Genomic DNA, 24935 nt, shown 5'->3' with positions numbered 1-24935 from the left:
CTGCTTAATAGAGATTTCTTTCCAAAGTTCCAATGTGAGGTAGGAGGCTTACTTGCAAAAGCAGGAGTGCCTTTAAGTGTGAAAGTGAGGTTGGAGAGGTAGCCAAGCTTCAGTTGTGTTTAAAGATGATTTGCCATTGCTGTTCCCAATCCTGAATGCTACAGTCTTCTGACAGGGTGGGTCTCCTATCAGATCACTGCACATTTGGGGCCAGATACCATGGCAATGGCATTTAGAACACAGATCTCTGGACTCATACACTGTTGGTCTGGGGAACCAATATGTAAATAAATTTCTAAGGGAATTGTTGATTTGCATCGTTCTTTATCAGTCAGTAGTATGGACAGATAAATGCACAAAAATGACACCTGAATATTTACAATGACAGAGATAGCACGCTTTGATTAAAAAAAAAATTTCACCCAGAATTCTCTTAACTAATCCCTTTAGATAAAACAGTTAAATAGTTGCTTATGGTTACAAACATCACAGCACAGATACTAAAATTTATTCAAATACAAATGTAAGCAGGCAAGTTTCCTAAATTCTGGGTACCTGAATTTCAAATTTTTCAGGAAGGCAGTATCTCAACTGCCATTCCAACCTCAGATGGTTGAGACAAGACACCTAACATCATCTGATATGGCAAAGTCACCCAAGGTGAATCCCCATGGCTTTCACACCACAAAGAGACAAAGAATGAACCAAAATCTAAAGACAGGAAATCCAATATGGGCTATGCACAGCAACCAAGCATGCAAATGCTCTTTCTACCCAAGAATATTTAAATTTTCATGTCACATAACCAATAGTTCTATTCAACAATACTTTCAAATATCCCTGAATGCAAATGTGCCAATGTCTGTGCTGTGAGCAAACAAGACCATCCAAGGGAAGTACTAACAAAGGACAATATGCTGAATCTTAGAACTCCAGGGAATTTTAAGATAAAGAGAGAGCAATCCAAACCTAAGAATTGTAGATGAGCCAGGGATTCCCACTGCACTTTCTACTGCACAGAAAGAAGTTCTCAGGAGTAGAAACTTACTGGGGCAGATCCATAGAAGGGTGTAATGTTCATGGCATGCAAGAGCATTGAATGAGACCTGTAAACCCTATGTTAAAAAGTAGCTGCAGATAACATATAAATGGAGAATACTTCAATTCCTTGCAAGACTTTAAAACCAAAAAGTGCTGGACTATAGACAATAGTAGATGGATAAGTACAGAGAAGTAAAGATGAAAATGGTTGAAACTGTCCTAAGTGTGGACAATAATCCCTTCCCCAAAGACTACACTGTGTATAATTCTGTCTTGAACATAAAATGCTGCAGAAAAATATTTAACAGTATCTGCTTCACACAACATTTGCAGAGTTTGGCTTGACAAAGGAGAACTGTTAGGAAACCATGGTTGTCCAGAAATTAATCTGTGGAGACTATATAACCAACACAGGCCCTTTTAGAAAACATTCATTGCAGATGAACAGCTCATGAACACATGGCCAAAAGTCAGTTGTACATGATTATACCAGTGGATGATTGAATGGAAGTGGATACTTTTTGATCTGTAGCTAGTCCACATACCAATTGACCTAAGTCATATTGGTAAATATATAGCATAGAGTCAGCAAGGTCAAATTTGACAGCACCTGAAGAAAAACCATAGATTATATATTGCTAAACTAAGTAGGATCTAATATTTACATCAATGTACTCAACTATGCTCTTCAGAAGAAACAACTGATAGGAGAATGAGACCTGTTCATACTTTAGCAAACTCTCATAAAAAATTGGTTTAGAATACACCTAGATGCAAAATTCATTCGCTGTTTTACACTCGTGCTTTAACTAGGACTTCAGTGAGACTACTCACCTCCAAAACTCTCGTGCAAAGTTGACATCTACCTGTCTTAGTCATTTATCAGTGTATCAGGAGAAAATTGATAGATTAGCAGCTGAAGACAGCTATTAAAGAGGTGGAAAGATGTTACACACATGCTTGGGGGAAAGGTACAGCTCTAAGTTTTCTTTCAAAAAAAAGTGCAAATGCCTGAGAATATGTTACCTCACTGTGATTTGGTGGACAGCGTGGTCTCTAAGAACACTTATAGCATTGAGGCTGTTGCAACCACAGCTGGACACGTGTCAGTAGGAATTGATTTAACACAATTGATGAAGACACTTCATTCTCTGGTTCCATGACGTGGAAAAATCAAGCTGTTGTTAAACTGGAAACTTTCTCTGCCCTTACTGGCTGTCAGTCACAGTTCCAAAGCTGCCAAGGAATGTACTTGGCTCAGAATTGACAACAATGGGAGAAATCAGTTAAATATTAATGCCAGGAGCAAGCACAGCAAGGCATATCTATCCAAACCAATATATGTGTGTGTGTGTGTGTGTGTGTGTGTGTGTGTGTGTGTGTGTGTGTTTATGGCAAAAATGTCTATCATATCTTATATGGTTGCAAACTACACTAAGAAATCATTCTCCTTTCCTTATTAAATGGATGTAACATGCCTGACAAACTACCTTCTAAAGACTTCTGTTTAGGTCCAGTTTGCCCAGAGACAAATTTTACAGTAGTTGTTGATTACAGACAAAAGCATAATGCCCAGTTAAACTATAGATAATAAGTGACTGATATTGTTCCATAGTGGCCCAAAATTCAGTAAAATTCACATACATATCTCAACTTCTTCAGAGTCAGAAAATGTAAAATGTTAGAGAATTAATGCAAGAGTCTGAGGAAAGAAGAGATGTAGAGAAGGACAGCAATTTACACCTGGCCTGACGTGATCAGCATCACTGGTCATAGAGTAAAGAATACTTACTCAGCAGCCGGGCGGTGGTGGCACACACCTTTAATCCCAGCACTCGGGAGGCAGAGCCAGGCAGATCTCTGTGAGTTCGAGGCCAGCCTGGGCTACCAAGTGAGTTCCAGGAAAGGCGCAAAGCTACACAGAGAAACCCTGTCTCGAAAAACAAAAAAAAAAAAAAAAAAAAAAAAAGAATACTTACTCCATACTTAGCAAATATTTTTAGCTATATTGTACACTACAAAAATGTTTGGATCCATTTACTTATGAGAGTTGAACTTAGGGGGTCTTCAGTCAGAAAACTTTAACATTGGCCTGGTATATTCTGGACTCATGCTTAGTGCATAATGAAACTTTTATGGAATTTAGATTTCTGATAATGACATTTTTTATTTCAGAAATTATTTAGGAACACAATCAAGAAATGTAAAAAAGTTTTTATATATCCTGCTTCTTTTGTGTTAAGAGTGAAATTGTTGGCATGAGATCTGTCTGTTTAATTAGCAAATTAGGGAGGATTCCAACAGTAATCATTGTCAAAAGTGTAAAGATGATTGTTTTACAGAGCAAGGAATGTAGATAGAATTATGATTACTAGGACTTCTGTGCTGATGTGTAAAGTTGATGCTATAAAAGCAGCAACATCTGCAGAACTGAGTCTCAGCATCACAGATGGGGGTCTCTGCCACACAGATACTCAAGAGTGCCCAAGTGTGTAAGACACATCCATGGGGGTGGAGAGTACTTAATGTTGGCATTCTGCCTCAGCATCTATTAATAAGACTTGGCAAAAATCATATAACCTTGTAAGATTCTCTTTCATTAGTACAGTTTGATGATATTACATAGGCCCACTCTACTCATAGGTTATTGTAAAGCTCAACTTCAAAGAAGACACTATTTGAGGTTTTGGTAAAATAACAGTACATGGCTTTATTGTGAGTTAACAAATCCAGCATATAGTATGCTTTCGAGACTGGATTCTCTTTACTCTTAGTATTAGACACCAGGCAATTGTGTGTTTACACTTATCAGTCATAGAGATACAACAAACAGATAAAGTGTGCTGTCCTTGTCAAAATGCAAACACTGTATGCTGACTTAGAGACAAAGTGTTGGAGAACCAGACCACTGAATATCAGTGTAAATTCACAACCTTAAAGTGTCAGTGGTGATATTTTTATTAATAAATTTTTTATTCATTTTACATACGAATCACAGATCCCCCTGTTCCTCCCTGTCCTACCCCTCCACCCTCCCCTCCCCAACCCCCCTCCATTCCCTTCTACAAGAAGGTAAGCCTCCCATAGTGAGTCAGCAGAGCCTGGTGCATTCAGTACAGGTGTGGTGTGTTCAAGCCCTTCCCCCTGCCTCAAGGCTGTGGTGAATGATTTTCAAAGGCTCTCTCAGAAGGCCATTCTAGATTCTTTAGGTTCTCTCCACAGACTTAACTGTTTGTAGGAAGGGGCTGTGGTTCTCTGGGTTTCAGGCCCTGAGCCTCAGCTGCATGGAGGAATTCAACACTCAAGACTTCTCCATGTTAGAAGAGGGGTAGGAAAATGTGCCGTAGAGTGGAGAGTACAATGAAAATGATGTCAATGAGTTAGTGAAGGAAGAGGAAAAGGATGGTGAAGAGCTGGCTGAGAAAACCCAAAGGAAAAGAATGTAGGCTCAGAAAATTTCAGACTAGAAGAGAGAAAAAAAAAAAGTGACCTCTTATTTAATCCATCCCTGGTGCATGAGCAGGCTTCTTGGAACCCACTTCTGTGATGGGACACCTTGCACAGCCTTGCAGCAGGCAGAGGGGTGTGGACCTGCCTCTACTAAATATACCTCCCCATGGGAGGCCTTACCTTCTTATAGGAGGGAATAGGGGTTGGGTTGTGAGGGGGAGGCTGAGGGCCAGAGGAGGCAAGAGGGAGATCTTTGGTATGTAAAATGAATATTTTTTTTAATTAAAAAAAGGGTGCCTCTTGTAAGATAAGAAAATCTGGAGGTAGTAACAATAAGATGACAAGGAAGAAGGAGGCCTTGGGCCAGGAAATTCAAGGAAGAAGAAGGAAGATAGACTGTGGCCCAGTTTCCTTAATGCAGCGGAACTGAAGGAAAAAGCCGGCCTAGTTCACAAGGAAGCAGAGGAAACTAGAGACAAGTTTAAATAAACTGGGGTCAAAGCAGATTATCTAGAGGACCCTAGGCAAACGGAAAGGGTGAAAAATCACCCAAGTGTTTGACTGCTGGTGAAGCAGTGAGAGTGACTAAGGAAGTGAGTGCTGCAGGCAAATCTCCAGCAAGATGAGACAGAAAAACCAAAAGCTGGTGTCTCTCCAGCTGCCATTACTCTCTGCTGGATGGATACACAAAGGTCAAGTGGTGTGAGCAGCCATTTTGGGGAAAAATGGAGCCCAAAACAAAACAAAAAAAATAAATAAATAAAACAATACAGAAAATGAACACCCTTGAGAAGTCCGAATGGGACTGGGAGAGCTTCAAAGAGGAAGAAAGAGCCGGGCGGTGGTGGCGCATGCCCTTAATCCCAGCACTTGGGAGGCAGAGCCAGGCGGATCTCTGTGAGTTCGAGGCCAGCCTGGGCTACCAAGTGAGTCCCAGGAAAGGCACAAAGCTACACAGATAAGCCCTGTCTCGAAAAAAAAAAAAACAAAAAACAAAAAACAAAAAACAAAAAAACAAAGAGGAAGAAAGGATTGGAAAAGAACTGGCCATCCATATCTGAGGGAGGGAGGGTACATTGAACAGAAAGAATTCTGGATCTAATGGACCACATGCAGTTAGAAATTAACAGAGGTCTCAGACTGAGCAAAACGAAACCTTGACATTTTGGGTAGTGGCTTCATCTTGTTGACCATGGGGGTTCTTCTGTGTGTCTGTGAAGTAGCTCCAGTGTTCAGCATGCTCTCCAGGGAAGCTGTTTTTCTACATCGAAGTTTCATGTATGTATCTTCATCTCACCTAGTGTCTGTTTTGATAGCAATCCAAAAAGTTGGAAATAACCAACTTCATTATATAGCTATGTAAATTAATTGTTTAATTGAATCTTTCAGTAGTAGATATTTATTTACTAGTACAGATATTCAAGGACACCAGGTAGAGACTGCATTAATGCTGATAACTTCTGATGAACAAATCTCATCCTAGCTTCTGTTTCTATATAGCAGGGACACTCCTGATGCTATTGGTCTTGAACCTTTTCCTGTGGGAGAATGTGGTCTCTGTTCCTATGCATGCCAGGTTGACTGGCCATGGTGAGATGTCTCCAAAGGACCTTCTTGATCGTGCCATAACACTGTCTCAAAATATCAGAGAGCTCCCTGCAGAAATGCACAGGATATTTGTAAGTACCTCACTTACATTTGGCTCCTTTACAAAGCAGACCTCCAAGGCAGCAGTTACAGAGTTCTATAGTTCACCAGGAAGCATGTTACAGCAGAAATAGGTAATACATGCCATCAGCAAAAGAAAGCAGCCTTAATGAAGTAGGGGAACAATCACAGAAGAGCTTCTTGAAATCTCAAAGAAAATAGTAAGGGGCAGAACTGTTTGGGAGGCTAGATGGGGGTGGGTGGGATGGGGTAGGAAATGATTACAGAATTGATGTGGAAAAAGTAGGTGAAAAGATCAGTTTGAGGACATCAGGATCTTCATAACCCACTGTGGTAATATTTTATTTGTGCACCCCAATAAAGCTTATCTGGGGAACAGAGGAAAACCCAGCCACTATATTAAATATAAAGGTCAGGCAGTGGTAGCACACACCTTTAATCCTATCACTGGGGAGGCAGAGATCCTTCTGGATCTCTGTGAGTGTGGTGATATTATGTTCCCCAAAATTCTGTGCACCCTAATAAACTTATCTGGGGTCAGAGAACAGAACAGCCACTAGATATAGAGGCCAGAAAATGGTGGCACACACGCCTTTAATCCTAGTATTCCAGAGGCAGAGATCTGCCTGTTTCTCTGTGAGATCAAGGCCACACTGGAAACAGCCAGGCATGGTAACAGGAGCCTTTATTCCCAGGAAGTGATGGCAGGAAGCAGAAAGGTATTTAAGGCGTGAGGATGAGGAACTAGCTTTGAGGCTTTTGGGCAGGAGTTCAGCTGAGATCCATTCGGATGAGGACACAGAAACTTCCAGTCTGAGGAAACAGGATCAGCTGAGGAATTGACGAGGTGAGGAAACTGTGGCTTGTTCTGCTTCTCTGATTTCCAGCATTCACCCCAATACCTGGCTCCAGGTTTGTTTTTATTGATAAGACCTTTTAAGATTCATGCTACATGTGAGTTCAAGGCCACACTAGGAACAGAGCTAGGTGTAGTGGCACACACCTTTAATTGCAGCACTTGAGATCTCATGTCTTTGCTTGGGAAGAACACACACCTTTAATCTCAGGAAATGATGGCAGGAAGCAGAAAGGTATATAAGGTGTGAGGACCAGGAACTAGAAGCTTTTAAGCAGTTTAACTGAGACCCTCATGGGTGAGGACTCAGAGGCTTCCAGTCTGAGGATTCCTAGAAACAGGATTGGCTGAGGAGTTGTCAGGGTGAGGTTGACTGTGGCTTGTTCTGCTTCTCTGATCTTTCAGCATTCACCCCATTATCTGGCTCTGGGATTTTTATTATAAGACCTTCTAAGATTTGTGTTACAACCCACAGAAAGCTAGAATTGATAACATAAGTCTGTAAGGCCAGCACTACCACAGTGAGATGGGATATTGTGACAGGTTGATCCACGGCAGTGCCAGTCCAGCTAGCTTGCTGTGTGCTACAGCAGAGAAAAAGAGATGGTGTCTCAAAGAAGATAGAAAGCAGGGACCAATGCCAGGCTATAGTGGTGCACATCTTTAATCCCAGCACTTGGGAGGCAGAGCCAGGCAGATCTCTGTGAGTTCGAGGCCAGCCTGGTCTACAGAGCAAGATCCAGGACAGGCTCCAAAACTATGTGGAGAAACCCTGTCTCGAAAAATCAAAAAGAGAAAGAAAGAAAGAAAGAAAGAAAGAAAGAAAGAAAGAAAGAAAGAAAGAAAGAAAGAAAGAAAGAAAAAGAAAGAAAGCAAGCAGGGACCAAAACCTAAGCATAATCTCTGACCTCCCTGTCCCAACCCCACACACAAAGGTTGTATACATATATGTGTGTGTGTGTGTGTGTGTGTGTGTGTGTGTGTGTGTGTGTGTGAAATATAGCTGGAAGTTTTTCCATGTCCTGCCCAGTCCGCAGCTGCTCAGACTCAAGTAAACACATAGAGGCTTATATTAATTAAAATTGCTCGGCCATTAGCTCAGGCCTACCACTGACTAGCTCTTACACTTAAACTCAGCCCATTTCTGTTGATCTATATGTCACCACATGTTCTTTACCTGTCTTTACCTGTGTGTCATTACAGGTTGCTCCCTAGATGGTGAGTTGGCATCTCCTGACTCAGCCTTTTTCTTGCCAGAATTCTCCTTGTCTGCTTATCTTACCTATACTTTCTGCCTGGCTATTGGCCAATCAGCATTTTATTTATCAACCAATCAGAGCAACACACATTCACAGCATACAGAAGGACCACCCCACAACAATATAATATAAAACAAATGTATATAACAAATGTATCAGTATTCTGGTTATGGATTAACTTACTCATGTCTGAATTAAAATGGATTTTTTTTTCCAGTTAGAGGATGTGCAATATACACCAGGCCGGTAGTTCCCTGAAAGAGACCTTACTGGCTGTCACACATCTACCTTTGCTCCTTTGATACCTAAGGAAGGAGCTCACAGATCCCAGTGAGTACAGCTTATGCTTTATGCTGAAGAACTAAGCAGGTCACTGACTTGGCCACACTGAAGGTGGTTATGGGTAAGAAAATTGTTATGGCACTCACACATGCAGAAGAATGAAAGAGGAAGGATTAATCAAAGAAAAGTCACATTGTACAGTTGATATATTGTAAGTAAAACCAAAGATTAAATAATATTTAATAGAATTATAAATTATGCATGCAGGGGAACTATTTTACCAATGCCTATATCTAGGATTATAGTTGTTATTTTGTAGGATACTTTAAACTGAATTGCACACATGCTTAAATATATTTGTATTTATGTATAGAAAATGTAAATACAGTTTCATTAATTATATATATGAAATGCTCCTGTGTTTGCTGCTTTGCATATTACTAATCACAAAAACAACTCCTCTTGACTTTCAAGATCGTCCTGGGTTCATCTAACCTGCGTGTCCATCCATCGATAAATTATTGGTCTTCTCCTAAGCTTTAACTAAAAGTCAGCTGAACAAGAAGTTCCTGTAAAATACTACAGTTGTCAGGATACAACTACATATCAGTTGTAATGACATGGTTCACGTATCAAATCACTTTCAATTTATAATCATTATATTTCCTCCTTTCTGGTTCCCTGCTTTAATCAAACACATCTGTAGTTTATTCCATATCACAATGTGAAAATGTTGAAAACTAGTGGATCAATGGAATCCAATCTAGTCTTTGTTTTCATTACCAAGAGGATAAGCATCAGACAGCAGCACAACAGCATTTTATTCAGAGATGAGTTTCTTATATGTCCTTGGCAGTGAGCACACACTGGGAAATCACATTTTCTTGTGCTTTCCATCAATCCACTTATTAAAGGCAATGCTGTTCAATTGTTCTCCACTGTACATGGTCACACTAAGGCTGTCCAGAGAGGCAAGAGATATGACTCACATAGCATGAGCAAAACACATATATAAAGGCCTAGTTGTCGTCATTGAATTTTTGTTCCCTGTGTTAAGGTAAATGAAAAAATCATAAATGAATATATCAATGAAGAATATGTTTTACTATAAAAGCCTTCCCTTGGGAAAAGCATTTGGACCACTTGCCACTGAAATGCAGTGCTGGTAGCAATCTTATATGAATCAGGTTCTATGACCACTTACTCATTTCCTGGGAAGGCTTGCTTACTTGCTGAGAAACAAATAAACAAACAAAAAACCATCAAAGACTATTGCTTATACAGGGTGGACAGATGGTAGAATTTCAAAAGGAAAAGGAAATATTATAAAACATATTTATCATAAGAAAAGGTAGCTAGTCAAATAAGACATACTTCGTGTTATTCAATCACACTGTAGACAAATGACTAAACTTTGAAATTTCCATAACAACTGACATCTACATAAATATAATAAATGGATATTTTAGTCCAGTTTCTTGGAGCATATACCACATGGGCTAACTATTCTATATTTCACCAATTTGATATAGTTGTTTAATTACAGATATTTAGGATATATTCCTTCTGAATGAGACGATCAGTATGGTGGGATCTTGGAAAAGCCCTCTGCACTACATAGCAAATGAACTAAGTCATATGGAAGAAGCCCCTAATGATATATCAAGAGCCAAAGACATTGAAGCAAAAATCAAAGAACTTACAGAGGCTCTTAAGAGGATAGTGAGCAAGGTATGTAGTCTTCTTATGTTCCTTTGCTTTTCTAATTCATCAGATATGTGACCACTGTAGTAAGAAACAAATGCAGAAATACCTTATTTTAAATAGCAAAACATAATCATCTAGTATAAAGCTTTCCTGGCAGTGCTATCCATCTCTAGAATGCTTTACATATCAGGAGTCTCAATACAAAGTAGATGCTCTTCATAGTCCTTTAAGCAACTACCTTTCCTTGGCAGGGGGAAAGACTCCTGCCATAACCAAATCTCCCATCACAACCACCCCTGGACTATCTGCACCTGAAAACATCATGTGCAGTTCTCACCAAATCTGAGATTTCCGTTCCGTGTATTATGTTGACAATAGATTTAGTTGAAAAGTACTGAAGGGCAATGGTTCCCTTCACAACCAGGTAAGCATAGTCGGGGACATTGCTGAGGGCATATTTAAATTTCCTCAAGAGAGAACTGACATTGTCCCATGGTAAAGTCCATGTCTATAAGCAAGTAGCATCCTCCTATTTTTCTGTCTGCCTTGTATGTGGAAACATCCTTATTCTGGTGTATACTGTATACAGGAAATGTATCCAAGAATCTCTCTTATACAATTTCATGGCTACCACCACATTCACACTACTCTGGGACAGATACATTAAAATTCATGCCTTTGTCTGAGATTTAACAATTCTAACTTCATCCCAAGAGTTCACTCAACATTTAAAATGAATATCAGCAAGCAAACAATAGTGAATAATAAATGAACGTCTTTTGGTGATTAGATTCATCCTGGATTCCCAGAAAGTTATGTGTACCCATACGGGAATGGACTGGCATCCTTGCAGTCACCTGGTGAAGACACTGACTTTTTTGCTTTGTATAACTTAATTCAGTGCCTGACAAAGGATTCACGTAAGGTTGACTCTTAGACTCCTCATGTGCCAACTTGTCTACAAAATGGATTGTTAATCTTCCAGCCCTTCAATCTAATTTTGAGGTGTTTTGGGTTAATCTGTCTTGTTTTAAACATTTTTTTAACTTTTAACTTTGAATGTATGTTTGTCTGTGAGGGATCCTTCATTAAAAATAATAACAGACTCTTTAGACATGTTAATATCTAAAAACCAAGTTTGTTGACATTGCATTTTCCCCTGAAATACAAATATATGACTAACAAAGAGATGTAGGTAATATATCACTAGCATAGACACGTAGGTAATAAGTCTTTCTCTGTCCACCAGCCAGCTCCCAAATAATGACATGGAGACTTCTTATTAATTATGAAAGCTCAACCTATATCTTAGGCTTGTTCCTGAATAGTTCTTATAACAAGTTAATTTGTTCCTATTCATCTATGTTTTGCCTCACAGCTTTTTACCTTTCTTTCATTATATATGTCTAACTCCCTCCATGTCTCATTGCCATTTCCCTCACAGACCTAGATTCCTCCTTAGTTCCTCTCCTTTGACCAGAAGTCCAGCCTATCTCTCTTTCCTAGCTTTGGCCATTCAGCTTTTCATTACACCAATCACAACAATATATCTTCATGAAGTGTACAACTATTCCACAACAGTAATCATACATAGAAGCATGATTGCAAATAAGGCAACTTACAGTTTAATTAGAATCACAAGTCAGTATGGGTCACCTTATTAAAGCAGGGTGAGAATGTGATTGACCAATTGCTCTATCCTACTCAGAATAAGGAAAACCCCGTATTCTTTAAGAAAAGCACACACTCTATATAGGACAACTTTCATTGTGAAATGATAAACAGTACAAATACTATGAAATTGCACTATGCCCAAAAGCCATTAAACTTTGAAACAGTTCAGAAACTGGGAGGTTATAAACATACAGCTATCTCCTGCCCATGTTCCCTTAAATTTTCTCCTGAAATTCATCTTGGCCTGTAAAGAATAATAAATACTCAACTTCATATGGAAAAACAAAAACCCAGGATACCTAAAACAATACTGTACAATGAAGTAACCTCTGGAGGTATTACCAGCCCTGATCTCAAGCTGTACTATAGAACTATAGTATTAAAAACAGCTTGGTATTGGCATAAAAACCAACGTGTAAACCAATGGAATTGAATTGAAGACCCTGACAATAATCCACACATCTATGAACACCTGATTATTGACAAGGAAGCCAAAATTGTACAATGAAAAAAAGAAGTCATCTTTAACAAATGGTGTTGGCATAACTGGATATCAACATGTAGAAGACTGCAAATAGATCCATATCTATCACTATGTACAAAACACAAGTCCAAGTGGATCACAGACCTCAACATAAATCCAGTTACACTGAACCTGATGGAAGAGAAAGTAGGAAGTAATTTTGAATGCATTGGCACAGGAGACCACTTCCTAAATATAACACCAGTAGCACAGACACTGAGAGCAACAATTAATAAATGGGACTTACTGAAAGTGGGAAGCTTCTGTTAGGCAAAGGACACGGTAAATAAGACAAAATGACAGCCTACAGAATGGGAAAAAATCTTCACCAACCCCACGTCCAAGAGGGCTGATCTCCAAAATGTATAAGGAATTCAAGAAACTCTACACCAAAATACTGAACAACCCAATTAAAAAATGTGCTACAGAGCTTAACAGAGAATTCTCAACAGAAGAATCTCAAATGGCCGAAAGACATTTAAGGGATTGCTAAATATCCTTAGTCATCAAGGAAATGCAAATCAAAACAACTCTGAAATACCATCTTACAACTAAGATGGCTAAGATAAAAAACACTAATAACAGCTTTGTAGCTAGAGTTTTTCTGCCAGGCCCACAGTCAGGACAAATCTCTCTCACCTGCCACTCCCACAGTCGCTCAGACCCAGCCAAGTAAACACAGAGACTTATATTGCTTACAAACTGTATGGCCGTGGCAGGCTTTTTGCTAACTGTTCTTACAGCTTAAATTAATCCATTTCTATAAATCTATACCTTGCCACGTGGCTCATGGCTTACCGGCATCTTCACATGCTGTATGTCATTGTGGTGGCTGGCAGTGTCTCTCTGACTCAGCCTTCCACTTCCCAGTTTTATTCTCCTCCTTGTCCCACCTACACTTCCTGCCTAGCCAATGGCCAATCAGTGTTTTATTTATTGACCAATCAGAGCAACACATTTGACATACAGAACATCCCACAGCACAGCTTATGTTGGAGAGGATGCAGAGCAAGCGGAACACTTCTCCACTGTTGGTGGGAGTGCCAACTTGTATAGTCACTTTGGAAATCAGTATGTTGGTTTCTCAGAAAATTTGGAATCAATCTTCCTCAAGACCCAGCTATACCACTCTTGGGCATATACCCAAGGAATGCTCAATCATACCACAAGGTCACATGTTCAACTATGTTCATAGCAGCATTATTCATAATAGCCAGAACCTGTTAACAACCTAGATGCCCCTCAACTGAAGAATGGCTAAAGAAAACGTAGTACACATACACAATGGAGTACTACTCTGCAGTAAAAAACAATGATACCATGAAATTTGCACCCAAATGGATAGAACTAGTAAATATCATCCTGAGTGAGGAAACCCAGACTCAGAAGGACAAACATGGTATGTACTCACTCATAAGTGTATACTAGATGTAAAGAAAAGGATAACCAGACTAAACCCACAGCTCCAGAGAAGCTATCTAACAAAGAGGACCCTAAGAGGAATGCATGGATTACCCTGAGAAGGGGAAATAGAGTAGAGCTCCATGAGTAAACTGGGGATGACGAGAAGAAATGGAGTATGGGAGATGGGGGATGAAAATATGAGGGAACTGGATGGTTGAGCTAGAGCAGGGGCTTAGTTGAGGAACAATGAGGGAGATACCATGGTGGAGATGGGGATAGGCTGGGTTCTGGGGAGGTCCCCAAGAATACACAAGGATGACCCTAGCATAGACTACTAGCTATAGTGGAAAGGGTGCCTGAACAGGCTTACCCCAGTAATCAGATCAGTGAGTACCTTAATTGTATCATAGAGCCTTCATTCAGTAACAGATGGAAGCACATACAGAGATCCATAGCCAAAATCCAGGCTGAGCTCCCGGATTCTATGAGCAAGGGGCATCAAGATCATGGTGGGGAAACCTACAGAGACAACCAAACCAAACCAGTGGAAACTCATGAACTTTAGGCCAATTGCTGTGGAGCCTCCACGGGACTAGACTAGGCCTTCTGCACAAATGAGACTATTGTATAAATTGATCTGCTTAAGGGGCCCACTGGCAGTAGGATCAGGATCCATCCCAGGTGTATGAGCTGGCTTTTTGGAGCCCACTACCTGTGGTGGGACGCCATTCACAGCTTTGATGCAGGGGGAGGGGCTTGGACTTGCCTCTACTGAATATACCAGGCTTTGCAGACTCCCATGATAGACTTTGCCTTGTTGGAGGAGGGAATGGGAGGTAGGATCAGGGGGAACAGGAGGCCCAGGAGGAGGGAGGAAAGGGGGTTCTGTGATTTGTATACAAAATGAATAAAAAAGTTCCTTAATAAAAAAAAAAAAAGAAGAAGAAAAAATTCATCTTGGGCATCACCCATGTGTTCTCTCCACTCTTGTCTAACAGGGCTTATTTGGTCTAGTTTCATATTAATCTCATTCAAATTATATAATACATCCCTCTTGTCTTCTTATGGCTCAAATGTCACATGTCAAAGAAGAGAGAGCGACGATCAGTCCCTAAAACATTTCTTTTCACCTTTCTGCCACTGAATGTACATTCATTTAATGTTCTTAAAATAGTATAGTAGATTAGTAGAAATGGGAAATAAAGTCCCATTACTAATTTTCTTAGTGAACTTGAACACATATTATTGACAAGATCTCAACCTGAACTGGAACTATTTAAGCAGTAAAATGAATAGCACTCAATCACTACTGAACCATTCCTGGAATCTCAACCTCTTCCGTTCCCTTCCTGTTCACAGAGATTCATAATGGATCAGAAAGTAAAATATGATATGTGCAACAACACACTATAATTAAGACTGAAATAATGAACATGAATCAGACTATGCCTATGCCAGCTACAAATAGACATTAAACCCTGATCCCTTTAAATTTTTCTTCATTTTCCTAAGCATTCCTCATTGTTCTTGTTTAGAACTGGAATATTGCCACATGATTATATTTTGAAAGTTTTGACACTGTGATTAGTTGGTAAAAACTCTATAACTCTACAAGGAAGACATGATGGATGGCATCCATGTTACTAGGGTGTGCCTGGAATTCTTGAGACATTAGAATGCTAATCACCCTCTCCCCACCACACACAATCTCCCTCATGGTCACAAATATACTGGTCCTGTACTGTCATAGGACCAATGCAACATCTTCAAGGTACCATGACCTAAAACCACTTTAAACTGTTAATCAATTCTACAATTTCACCTCTTAATGTGATCTCCATGTGTATTGTGTCACAGTAGTGGGGAGCTGACTAATAATGATTTGTTTGTTTTTCCCTCAAATCTACCTGTGATTTTCTATCCATGTCTTAATCTCAAGATATGGTCAACTAACCGCTAATGAAAATAATTATGTTATAAAGCTACTTTAAAAATATCCCTCCTTTGATTGATGGCCAAGGAACCATTCTAATATCTTGTAAAAGGTGCATTATCAGCATAATTCCTCTACAATAGCACCTTACCCACCCAGCAGGCAGCCAGATATATTCCTTCTATATGAAAATCTTTTACCACAATAATGACCAATATGCATGAAAGACAAGACAAAAAATCTAACCATGAAAAACATGGGAATCACTTCACCACAGATGGGTGTGATAACTTATATTACTATATACCACTGTTGCCTACACACCATAAAGGAAGATGAGTAAGTCAAACTGGAAGTACTTCAGCCATGACAGCCATGGGAGTATTCCATTGAGAAGCTTATCTACTCCAGTGTTTAAAGTGGTTTTCCAAAATTACTACTCAGAACTGCTCACTTCACTTAATGGCACAAAGAAAAATAAAAATCATAGAGATCAAATTAAACGAAGCAAAACTTTTAGGGCTCTTTTCATAAATCCCAATTCTGTTTAACACAATAGGTTTAACAATTATTTTCAAATATAGTTCATGGTCATGCTGGGAATTAAAAAATATCTTATCCTGGTCAGATTAATATATTAATATATTTTCAAAGGTCAATAGTAATTACTGATTGCCCAAATTTGTAGGTCACTCCAGAAAGCTGTTATTGGCCACTTAGCTAATACATATTTCCTTGTCTACTTACTCATTCACTTTGGCAAGTGTTGGGTTCACACTCATAAGCAAACAAGTCAAGCACATCCAACTGAACTAAATGTAATTTCTAGCTGCGAGAGGCACCTGACACAAACAGGACACAAGAACCCTGTGAAGCAGATGAAAAACTTCTGAGGGAGTATGAACTCCAAGGCAAAGCTCATTTCCTGTGTTACTTCAAATGATGCGTGTTCTTGTGGATCATAGATCAAGCTTTTGCTCTGTTCTTCAGGATTTAAGTCTCTCCTACATGATTTCAAAATGTCTTTCTAGCACAAGCTAAGATTAGGCATGTACTTCAAGTTCATCTGAACAAGAAAGCTACAACTATGCAAACTTTCCAGGTAAACTGAAATATTTTATGAATAATTGTTCAGCAAACTCCTGAAAATTCAGTACATATTGAATATAGTGTTTAAAACTGTTTCCAGAGTATAGAAACTAAATCTCACTTTACTCACCAAATCTTACCAGTACTTAGCATTATGAAATTTAAATTGTAACATACCTATTGCTATTATTGCATTATGTCTTATAATTCATATAAAGTTTTGAGTGAAGGACAAGATACATTGAAAATAGAAATAGCTATTTTGGTAAGGACACTCCTTTTTAAAGTCTAGTGTTTCATATGCTCTATGTACATAAGTAAATATATGAACTTTTGCATAGTCATCAAACAGAATAATATTTTATGTGTAATTTAAATCCAAGCTTTTATAATTTCAGAAGCAGCTAAGAATAAAATTTTATGTCTTTATATACATGCATAAGAGTTAGTGAGATCAGTGACTAATCACCATTAGACCTTTTATTATCTGATTGTCAATTTGTCAAATAATACATTTTCTAATTGAAATTTCACATTAGAATCCTTTCTGGAAGAATGTAAATCCCAAGACACTCTGAAAGCAAACTATAAACAATGAACTAAACTCACTGTGGGTATCATTTTGCATCCTCATTTGTATAGATGATTATGAAGAAACGATAAGTACTCAAATATGAGAGCAACAAAAATACCCAGCTATTTTGGGAGGGATAAATATTCATGTGTTATACAATTTTTTTAAGCACCCCAAGGCTTTACGGACCAAGAATAGTTCTAGTCAACTTCCGTCTGTCTGCTCAGAGTTTTTTCCTTTGACTACACATATTCCTTTAGTTGAGACAAACCCTACTCATATCTTTACACAAGAAATCTTAGACCTGTTTGGTATCATTCTTCACAGGGAAGATGCAAAAGGAAACCAAGAGATTGATTAATCATGTGATGATATTAATATTTTTTATTATCCAAGAACCAGAACAACAGTGGAACGACACCTAAATTATACCTGGGAGTAAGCATAACAAAGAAAGTGAAAGGTATAGAACTGTACCATAAACGTTTTAAAGCACTGAAAGCAAAACTAAAGAAGACACTTTATCATGATTGACAGATTGGTCTTGTGAAAACGGCTACAGAGCCAAAAAAAAAAAAAAGAAACCAGCTTGAATGTTCAGTGCTGTTCTCCCCAAAATTCCAGTTATGATCTTAAAGGGAAGAGGACCTGAGAAATAGAGAGATGGGACTGGAGTGTTCAGTTGGAGAGTGAATGAGTTCTATATTTAATAATAAATATTTACAGAAATATTGTAATGAAGCATATTACCAGAAATGAAATAATTTTAAAATCAATAAAAAGATGTATGGATAGGAAGAGAATGGAAATAGGCATGATTCCATTATTAATTAGGGAAAATTTTTCCTCATAGGCTCATGTGCCTAAATTTATCATGCTTCCTTTTGGGTTACAGAACGATAAGAGGTGGAAGAGCTTCAAAATCTTCACCAAGATTTTTGAATCTTAATTTCCATTAGCTCTCTCTGGGATAAAGACTTTGAACAACTAAGTAATTAAGGGCAGAAACAATACAAAGGCACAACAAGAAAAGGAGGAAGAAAAGAGAGAGGTAGTGAGAGAAAAAGTCAATGAAATAGATAAAAATGCAAAGGAAACAGGAATATTGAAGAGGAGGGGAGAGTAGACAAGCAAAAGGGGAGGGGAAGGGAATATAATGGGAGAAGAAACATCCAGTAACTGACTGTGTATTAAACTAAATTTGTGCATCCAATAATTGTCTTATAAAGTGGATGGAGGAGTGGGAGTCTGACATTGTTAAAGATTCTAGGGGGAGGTTGAGCTTTCTGTTGCCATTGCATGAAGCTTATCTTGGTGTGTAAAGAAGAGTCAATGTTGGCAATTCAGTAATATGTGCTCCTTAATGGAGATTTCTTATCAAAGTTTCATCCAAGCATAAGATGTTTACTTCTGAAATTGAGGGTGCCTTCTAATGTGAGTGTGCAGTGAGGGTGTACATAGCAAAACTTTATTTGTGTTTGAAGATGAGTTGCTATAGTCACAACAACCATGAATTCTTCTAGTGTGTCTCTATATCACTAGACATTTTGAGTAAGACACCCTAACAACACCATTAAGAATCATGTTCCTTACACTCACTAGAGATGGACAGTGAGAGAACTAGACTGTTTTCTACAATTCCAGTAGACCATCATGTATATGAATCTCTAGGGGGATTGTTCATTCAGGAATTAGATACTAAGTTTCCATAAAGTAAGTATTATAGACAGATAAATACACAAAAATAACACATTAAAATATATAATGATGTAGACAACACTCTTAGATTAAAAAATGACTTACAGTACTCTTATCAAAGTCATCAAGATAACATGGATATATATGTCTTTCCAGATACCATAGGCTAAGAAGTAAAAAGTCCAGTGACAGGAATGGCAATTATTTAGTAGTTGTTGTTTAGTGAAGTGCCATAGATATATGACACTAAAGGCTATTGGCAATATTCTTGATAATGGCAAGACTGTATTCATGAAGACACTGACAATTAAGTCATGTAACATGGAGAAATTAAAGTGGTACAGACCTGGAAGCTTTATCACTACTGAATAAACTCTATAGTGCTAGATCATGCCATGAACAGTGCCAAAGAAGAAAAATAGCCATCAATTTGACCCAGTCATGAAACATGCGAGCAACAATGACTGGCTGGTAAGACATAACCAATGGTGTAATAGTGGCAGGCACATCATGGGAGTAATCAGCTACTTTCTGGTTAGCTTTAAAGTCCGCTCTTCGAGAGGAAGCCTGTACCTGGCACCGTTATTGGAATATATAGCTAGACAGTTCATTGACCATAGTTGAGTACCTATTCTTATTTTTCCTAAATGGACAAAGTATTAAAAAGACACCTAGTAACTTATCATTATATTCCTAGACAAGTGCATTGCTCAGCTATCATCTGAGAAACTTCTGTTTGTAGTAGATGTTGATTAATAAATAGACCTACATTGACAAAGTTAAACAATATAAGAGACTGCAGAATGCTTAGCACGAAATTGGACATATATACTCCCTTTCTTCCTAGACTCAAGGATCACTAATGAAGTGGTTGTGGAAACAATGTAAGAACCACAGGACAGGAATGTCTATAATGAAAGTAGTATTTGTGAGAGTATGCGTGAGACTTGTATTTGCCCAAGCCAGATAAAATCCTAATCTGGAAAGGAGACTTTGACAGGAAGTTGCACCCCTATCCAAAGACCATTTTCACTGATAGCTGATGAGATGATAGACAGGTAGACAGACAGACAGACAGAAACAGAGACAGGGACAGAGAGAGGGGCAGAGAGAGAGAGAGAGAGAGAGAGAGAGAGAGAGAGAGAGAGAGAGAGAGAGAGAGCGAGAGCGCCAGAGTCAATTTTCTCTAAAAGTTCAGACCATAGGAAGATGATCACGCTCCAATAAAAGTCCATACAACCAAGAATATTTTGCAGCACAAATTGGTGTTGATACGTTTAACAACAGCCACGAAAGGAAACAAATGTGGCAAAGATGGGTGAACAAGATGGAGGGCAGATCTCGGGAGAATTGGGGAGATAGAGGAATTCATCAAAACATGTAAAAACTTCTCAAATAACAAATAAAATATTTTTTAAGTAAAAGAGGGAGATTAACAAAGACGAAGGAGATCACTAGGATTGGAGGACAAAAGAGGTTAACAGAGTCATTGTGATCAAAATACAAAATGTTGAAATGAAACCTATTATTATCATCATTGGTATATGCTAACAAAATATTTTAAAGGGGTAGATTTGGGAAAAACATAAATTGCTCTAAGCATACCTTAATTCATGACTACATTTTAATACCTAAATCATCTAGACTATAGGCAACTGTGGATGGATAAGTACAGAGATATAAAGATGAATAAGCTTGAACTTAAGTGTGGACAATGATCCCCTCCTCAAAGAGTACATTGTGTTCAGTTCTGTCCTAAGCCGAGGAATGCTACATCAGGGTGTTCAGCGGAACATCTGCTGTATAACCTTTTGTAAACTTTTCCCTGAGGACTGAAATATTAGGCAATCATTTGCTTTCCCAGAAATATATCAGTGGGGAAGAAGTTGCTCACCCAACTCCAGGCCCTTTCAGAAAGCATTCATTTAAGTTACCCTGCTCCTTTACAAAGGGCTAACCAAAAGCCAAAAGTAGATAACTCACTGTGGCATAGATAACCAACTTGTAGCAAGGTTGGTAAAGCCATGGCAAAGCATCAGCTACAGCAAACAGCTAGTGAAAAAATGGATTATAGGTTATGAAAAGTAGATATTGATAACCATCTATTATAACTGAGATTTTGCTTTAGAACAGTGGTTCTCAACCTGTGGGTCATGACCCTTTTTGGAGGTGTTGAATGATCCTTTCCCTGGTTTGCCTAAGACCATTGGAAAATATAGATATTCACATTAAGATTCATAATAGTAGCACAATTATAGTTATGAAGTATCAATGGAAATAATGCTATGGTTGAGGTGGTCACCACAGCATGGGGAACTGTATTAAATGTCATAGCCTTAGGAAGATTGAGAATCACTGCTCTAAAGGAAAACATTGAAATGAGAATGAGACATGTTCATGATGTACTGAACAGTTATGAGGATTTTGTTTAGCATCCACATAGATGAAAAATTCAGATGCAATTCTACACTTTCATGAAGTAGGCAATAAAATAGCATGCTGACCCTTTCTAAAGCTGCCATTATCTAAAGCTAACCTCTAAGGGTCTTAATAATTAAGCAATGTATTAGGAAAAAACTGACAGCTTACCAGCTAAAGACAGCTGTTAAAAGAATGAGTAAGATGTTTTACACAAGCATAGGGAAAAGCATTCCTAACAGTTATAAGTTTATTGAATGAAATGCCACTGCCTGCCCTATGTTCCCTCATTAGGACTTAGTGGACAAGCAAGGTTTCTAGATCTCCTTACACCATTCAGGCTGTTGACACTATAGGTAGGCACTTGTGGGAAGGAACTGAATGGACCCAGTTGCTGACATTTCATGGTCTTATTTCATGATGCGGAAAAATCAGACTGGAGTTGAACTGGAATCTTCCTCCATACTACTTGTTTCTCAGTTCCAAAGACACTAAGGGATCTGCCTGGGGAGAACTGACACCAGTGAGAGAATTCAATTATATGCTAATGCCAGGGGGAGCACAGAAAGGCATGTCCACCAAAACCACTGTGACACAGCAGTTCTGATTACAGGAGTAATGGCTAGTTAAACTGCTACAAAAAAAAAAAATGATGGGTGCTGTGACGTACTGGCTCAATACTGAGTAAAAAAAGCACATACATATATCACCCTCTCAAAGAGGTTTGAAATTTATAAACCTTTACTGAAAGAATGCGAGAGTATGAGGAAGGAGAAGATGTAATAGCATACAAGAATTTATACCTGGACTGATATGTCATTAATGATTATGTGGTCAGCTTGGCCTTGGTGAGCTCTACATTGACTTGGACACTAGCTATGCCCTACAAATAGCAGACACACAGAGAAACAATAATTCTGTGATGATAGTGGTAACACTACTAACATTTCCAGAAGCAGGAGGGTCATTGGAAAAACACCCAGCATTATAAAACTTATTTCCTTCCTGTTACAGCTGTGAGTGGCCTTGTGGCAATCTGCTAGAGTATATAGGAGGTAGAAAGCAAACAGAGGTTAGAACTCCAGTGCAGCAGCCTTCTCCAGTGGCCCACATACTGTGGTAGAACTTCTCTGAGATGCAGCTGTCATTGAGTCAACCATGCTTCTGTAAGTAAGCTCTCACTCATGCTCTGAGTAAATCTGATCAGTCTGTGAGTTCTCTGAGGTTATGAGATGGAATTCTTTTGGTAGAGTCCTGTCTCAGACGTCTTGTGTTAACAGACGTGTATATTTGTTCAAGTAACACAGGACCAGGCTTAGGAGAACTTTTACAGTTTGGAGGAATCTTCACGGGGTTATAGCAGACACTGTTTACAGAGGTTCACAACATGGAGACCCTTTTCTTTATGTCAAGGGCAATAATTAATTTGTATTCTTTATCTTACTTGAAGTGATGGAGGAAATGGAATGGGTAAAGCCAGATGTAGTAGTTTGTAATCTCTGTGCTGGGATAGCAGAGACAGATTGGTCTCGAATATGGCTAACCAGCCAGCATAGTCTACTTAGGGAGTTCCAGGAGAGTGAGATTTCATCTCAGTAATTACAAAATGAAAGTGTGGCTGATATTTAAAAATAACCCTTGAAGTTGTTCTCTGCCTTATATACATACTTGTACTCATGTGAATGCACACATAAATGACCATATACTCTAAAGCATTCTAATGGTTAGAGAAAGGCATTCTAATGGTTAGAAACCATGGATGATGCTTAAAAACCTTCAATTGCCATGACAGTTTCTAGAAAAAAGAAAACAAAAGTAGAGTCCAAAGGTTGATTTTGTTGAGATTCAGAAATGGGAATTTACTGGGAACACGAGTCAGTGTGTTCAAATTGTCACAACTTAGAAAGAGGGAAAGGTTTTCTTGTTTCTTGCATCTTAAACATGAGTTTGACCTCTTGAATTAACCTTTAAAACTTTCAGTGCTGAGGCCTAGAATAGACAAAGATAGCAGATGCATTTCTTACATCCTTGACTAATCGGGAGTTATGAAGTTACTTGAATGGCAACAATATATTTATTAACAGTTGGTGGTATTAAAGTTCTGTAGGTGACAAGCACAGCAAAACAGAATTTTATGAAACGTATTTTATGAAATAGAGAACAAAAACATTTTTCTACTTCACTTCAAACTAGATTATGGAAATGCTTCAGGTGAAATTGGATAATACACTTATATATATATATATATATATATATATATATACATACATACATACATACATATGCATGTATCTAAAGAGAGATAGATAACTATTGAATTTATATTTATATATGAAATACACATAATTTTATAAAATAATATCTGAAACCAAAATATTCATGAAAAATGAAAGTCTATAGTAGGAGTTTATCTACTAATAGCTTAGTTATTTACCTAAGAAACGCTTAGTAAAATTTCATGTACAAAATGTTTAGATCCATTTACTTGTGAACATTTGAGTTTAGGTGTTCTTTAGGCATAAATCTTTAACATTGGCCTGGTATATCCTGAGCACATGTTCAATGCATCATGAAAATTATTTAGACTACTGAGAGTCACATTTTTTTTTCACAAATTATTTATGGGTAGTGTCAAAAAATGTAAAAAGTGATATTAACTTGGTTTCTATATCTAAATTCTTTTTTGTTAAGAGTGTAACTGTTGATATGTTAGAGACTTATCACTATCTGTTTAATGATTCAGCAAATTAGGGAGGAATTCAACAGTCGTCATTGTCAAAAATATAAAGATAATGTTTTTACAGAACAAGAAATGTAGATAAAACGAAGATTCCTAGGACTTCTGTACTCATGTGATCAAAGATAAGATTCCATGTGGGGCAGAGAGTCCAAACAAGGGTTGGGTAACTTACAGCTAGTAAAGGGGTTAGTTACAGGCTCCAGGAGAGGTGAGGTACAGTCCAGCTGGGTACTCTGGAGAACTCTGCTTGGTCTACCATCCAGCATCCAAGATCACCAAGAACCAAGAAAGCTGACATATCTGGATCTCGGGTCTTAAGGCTCCCATCTCAGCCCTGCCTCCGTGGCAGGTCATAGGTAGACGTGACAATTACCACTGGGGGTAGTACTTCCAAGTCAAAGCTGAAATAGCTCTCTACTACATAAAGTTCCATGTGGGGCAGAGAGTCCATAGTGTTGGCATTCTGCCTATCAGCATTGATTAATAGGGCTTAGCAAAAAATCACATAACCTTGGAAGACTCTCTTTCATCAGTACAGTTTGATGATATTACATAGGCCCACCCTACTCAAAGGTTATTGTAAAGCTCGACTTCACAGAAAACACAGCCTAAGACTTTG

At 38.4% G+C, this 24935-nt stretch overlaps 2 pseudogenes; both read left to right on the top strand.

Annotated features, from left to right (window-relative positions):
* The first annotated feature begins 4443 nt into the window (after positions 1 to 4443).
* Positions 4444 to 11240, top strand: LOC131910414 (prolactin-6A1-like; annotated as a pseudogene).
* LOC131910329 (craniofacial development protein 1-like) lies at positions 4588 to 5652 on the top strand (annotated as a pseudogene).
* Positions 11241 to 24935: the final 13695 nt, after the last annotated feature.

The sequence above is a fragment of the Peromyscus eremicus genome, chromosome 5 (assembly GCF_949786415.1).
Source record: "Peromyscus eremicus chromosome 5, PerEre_H2_v1, whole genome shotgun sequence".
NCBI lineage: Eukaryota > Metazoa > Chordata > Mammalia > Rodentia > Cricetidae > Peromyscus > Peromyscus eremicus.
Note: the sequence above shows the minus strand (reverse complement) of the source record. Positions and strands in the feature narration are given on the sequence as shown.